The sequence below is a fragment of the Macaca mulatta genome, chromosome 15 (genome assembly GCF_049350105.2).
Source record: "Macaca mulatta isolate MMU2019108-1 chromosome 15, T2T-MMU8v2.0, whole genome shotgun sequence".
NCBI classification, from domain to species: domain Eukaryota; kingdom Metazoa; phylum Chordata; class Mammalia; order Primates; family Cercopithecidae; genus Macaca; species Macaca mulatta.
Window position 1 is genome coordinate 68,509,962 of NC_133420.1, and position 4,880 is coordinate 68,514,841.

Below are 4,880 nucleotides of genomic sequence, written 5' to 3' on the forward strand. Positions count from 1 at the left end.
ATTAAGACAGCATTTAGAATTGATACTGCTAAAGACCCTCATGATAAAAGTAAGTAAATTTGAGAATAAAATAAAGATTTATCAAAGAAACCACTGACTTAGCATGGGGGTATGAAGCATTAAAGGCTACAATTAAGTGAACATAGGAACATTAGAAGTTAAAAATTCATCAATGAATTTTCTTTTCTTTGACCTTTGAACTTTTTATTGGCCTCCTGCCCTCCAAAGAGAACCTGCTTCTGCTGGCTTAATGTCTCAGAACTTTGGTGTCCTTGGTTTCAGACACCCTTTTGCAATCCGCTTTCTAGCGGGTGGCAGTCTTTCGGATGGCTTGTATGGAGTTAGTTGCTGCTGTCCAGGGCATCACCAAGGCTGAAATCCTCACTGTCTTCCAGCAGGCGGCAGTAGGTAGTGATCTCAGCCTCCAGCTTGACCTTGATATTCAGCAGGGCCTCTTACTCCTGGGCCTGGCATTACCCCTCTGCCCAGGTCTGTGCCAGCTCCGACTCCAGGTGCAGCAGGATCCTGTTGAGCTGCTCCTTCTGCAGGGCTTAGCAGGCCTCCACCTCCCTCAGGCTATTTTCTCAGCTGGCCTTCATATTTCTCATCAAGTCCAGGTTGATCTCCAAGGACTGGACTGTATGTCTCAGTTCCATGAGCGTCACCTCAGCAGCTCCAACCTCAGCAGATTGAGTAGTGACCACTGTGGTGCTCTCCTCAATCTGCTGAGACCAGTACTTTTCTAGATCCTCTCGGTTCTTCTGAGCCAGCTCATCATATTGGGCTCGGATGTCTATCATGATCTTGGTGAGATCCTGAGATTTGGGGCCATCTACCTCCACGGTTAACCCAGAACTGCAATCTGGACTTGCAGGCCTTTTACTTCCTCTTCACGGTTCTTCTTCATAAAGAGCAGCTCCTCCTTGAGAGCCTCGATCTATGTCTTCAGCTGCAGCCAAGTGACTTTGGTGTCATCCATGACCTTGTGGAGCCCCTGGATTTCTCTCTCCACAGACTGGCACATGGCCGTCTCTGTCTCATACTTGACTCTAAAGTCATCAGCAGCAAGACCAGCATTGTTGACCTGCAGAACAATGTGGGTATTGTCCACAGTATTTGTGAAGATCTGAGCCCTCAGGTCCTGAATGGTCTTGAAGTAATCACCCCAGTCTCTGACCTGGGGTCTCTTCTTCTCCAGGTGCACCCTATGTTTGCTCTCCACCCTCCAGTTCGGTCTACAGGCTCCTCACTCTGTCCAGGTAGGAGGCCAGGCGGTCGTTCAGGCTTTGCATGGTCTCCTCCTTCTGGAAGCCTCCCATTCCTGCCACATCCTCCAGGCCATCCCCGCGGCCAGGCCCCCGGGTCCCAAGCTTCCCCGGAAACTGGTGGAGTGGGACACAGAGATCTGGCAACCAGTGGCCCCAGCACCTGCATAGACGCTGAGCGCCTTAGCTGTATGCCTGGACAGAACCCAGGGGCCGGTAGTTGGTGACAGTAGAGTGAGTGGTGAAGCTCATGCTGTCTGGGAAGGAGAACAAGAGGACAGGACCCAGGCTCTGCTGATGACCGAATTTCCTGTCTTTTTAGTATGCAAGTTTTGTTGCTGTTGTTGTTTAGTAAATGGATGTTGAATTACTTTTTTTTTTTTTGCATTTAAGTTGGTTATATAGTTTTTCATCCTCACATTGTGCATTAAATGTCTTTGTTTTCTGTTTTTAAACTGTTTTAGTTATCTTGTAAAGCTGGACATGCAATTCAGTAATAACATTATTATGTGTATTCTGGAGAAATGATTGTCTATGTTCCCCCAGCGATGTGCACAGTAATGTTCACTAACATTTGTATATAATCACTTCTCTGCAAAAGTGTGGAAAACAGTTTGCACATTTATCAAACATGAAATGGAAAAACAATTTTGTTATTGCTACACAATGAAACACTAAATCTGTATGAACTACAGCTACATGTGTAGAAGTGGAGAAATTGCAAACATTATTAAGCACATCTAGCTAATTGCTGAATAACACATATACTATGATTTATCTTTATAATTTTTAAAGTTAGTGATGCTAAGCAAGTAGGTAGCAAAATTATAAAGAGTTGAAATAGGATTATAAAAGTATTTGCAATAACATTTAACATTGGGAAGAGAAAGGAGGTAATACTCTAAGGGCAGGTAGAGAGAGCTGAAGGCATGTACTGGTGATCTGCTAATTCTGAAGCTGGATATAAGAGCGATAACTTTATTGTCTTTGAACCATTCCTATACATTTATATACTTTTAAAAATTAAATGTATATATCACAATTAAATACTTTAAAGAATAAATGTATAAATATATAGTTGACTACATTAAAGCAAAATTTTATTTCCATTAGGAAACAAAAAATGCAGATACTGTAGAAAACTAACATTTTAAAAATAGACAGATACTTTTTTTGCAGGAATAATCCATTCTAACTTTTTCTTTGACATTTTATTATGGGGTTATTATATACCATTTATTTATTACTTGCTTTTGCCAGTCTCTCTCAACACAGAATACCCAGCCCATAGTATATTGCCTGCTAAATAGTAGTTGCTCAATAAATATTTGTACATTAACGAATGGAATAATGCATGAAAAATGGTGAAATGCAGGTGGAGAATGGAGAACTTACATAATATCTTCAACTTATCCTTACACTGAGTGTTACACACCATTATTTAGGAATATTTAATTTTTCCTAACCAAGGACATATGTAATACAAGCAAACTGCATTGCATCCTGTAGTCACAAAATGAGCAACAGCAACAAAAAATCAAAAATATTTTGGGAATAAACTGAAAGAATAAGCTTACTTATTTGGCTGACTCTTCGCAGATGCATTTCATAGTTCTCTTTGAATTATAGCCCAATTTCAAGGAGACATTAACTTTCTGCAATGTCTGCAAAAATGTCTTTCTGCCATAAAACATTAAAACATCCCACATTTTCCTGGGGGAAATATTATTTCTTAATTTGTTATTGCAATAACAGAGACCATAGCTATGAGTGATCATCTCAGAATGGGGAATAAAATTACTGATACTTTTTATAATTTCCTGTAATGATAAATGCCTTGCCAGTAGAGTGGTTTTATCCCCTTTCAACAGCAGCATCAACTCGTTGCACTGCTTATCTTTGTCAGAAATATTCAAATGGCATTTGCACATATACTATAATTTCAGTTTAGAATCTCAATGAAAAACATAGCTTTATTTAGCTCTGGCAATGGTTAAACAGCTATGATACAATTTCAGAAAGGTAATTCCATAATGCATTCTTTAGTTTTGTATTAGGAATTCTTCAGTCTCTCTAAATCTGTAAAGAAGAAACTACAGCTGAAGTATACTTTTCAACCTTCCTCTCTGCCTTACAGCAAATAATGAATTAAAGTACTGTGGAATTGAACTGCCAAGAAATTGAAAGCTGCTTGCAACTACCACATTAACATCAATATTACCAGGAATGAAAAGGCAGACATAAATAAACCTGGCCACATTATGCTAATTATATATTTTCTAAATATACCAAAGCATTAGTGTCATGTTACTGTTTATATATCACAAGGCACTTATCCCATCTTCAAGAAGGCTTGCTGACTTATATAATGTAGATGAGAGATATGACCATAGATTCTAGTATTAAGTATTGATTGCTAACTCTAGACTAGCCTACATAAGGAGGTAGAAAATGGACATCTAGTGAACTGGTAGTGAACGTGCTTCTCTCCCTCTGGTTATTCCCTTGTTTGAGTTTATACAATATGTAGGTTGGTGCAAAAGTAATTGCAGTGTTTGTCATTAAAAGTAATGGCAAAAACTGCAATTACTTTTGCACCCATCTAATAAATTTTCAAAATATTTATTTAGAGGGCAATTAGGGAGAACATGGTGGTGTCTCTTTCTAAGCAACTCCATCAAATAGATCTGACTCTTTGTAGGGAAGACTTTAAATAAAGGCTGAGAGTTAATAAAAAGCATTCTAAGACTCCAGGAACTGAAAGGAGTGTTTCAGAGTCTAACAGAAGAATAAAGAACATTCAGTAACAACTCAGCATTTTGAGGGTTTTCTAATTCTTGACCTGCCTAACCCAATGGTTCTACCAATAGCCTTGCAGATATCTCACAATGAAAATAAAGCTAGGGGACAATAAGAGGACAAGAGCATACTTGAGCCCCTAAGCTTATAGGAAACCAATATGGGCCTCCCACAAAAAAACAGCTAAAGAGGAAGAAGTAATATATGTCTGATTAGAACTGAGGTCTCACATAAATGCGACGAAAGTTACTGGTAAACTTGGGCTGCTGTGGCCTGAGGGAATTTGTATTGGACTTACATTATTATGTATAACCATATTCATATTCAAAAGCTATTAAACCAGACTACAGTAATTAAAAGCTTATAATAATTGGATATATTTGAATTTTGCTACAATTTAAATATATATATTTTTATCTGAGAATGATGCAAATTCATGCAACACATTAAATGTTGGAGATTTGTAGACTTTAAGCAAATTTTCTTCATCATACTTAAAGATTTTCTTTACACATTTGGAAGATTCAAGAATATTTCAAACATACAGAAAACGATATAAAATAATATGAAAACACCTATGTATTCACAGCTACAATTTTTCAAATATTTATATATTAACTTCAGATCTATTTTGTAAAACAATAAAAATACAGGGATTCCATTAAAATACATGGAACCTTATTCTCCATCCTTTCTCCCCAGAGTTAACTACCATTTTAAAGTAAGTAAACTTCCTTGTGATCTTTTTATGTTACCCATATTTCTATATTTCTATAAAATTACAGTATTGGGACACTTGCTTTAATATGTTGCCTA

The 4,880-nt window shown here is 37.7% G+C and overlaps 1 pseudogene; it reads right to left on the bottom strand.

Moving 5' to 3' along the window:
- Positions 1–247: 247 nt before the first annotated feature.
- On the bottom strand, positions 248–1,517 carry LOC114672642 (keratin, type I cytoskeletal 18 pseudogene; annotated as a pseudogene).
- Positions 1,518–4,880: the final 3,363 nt, after the last annotated feature.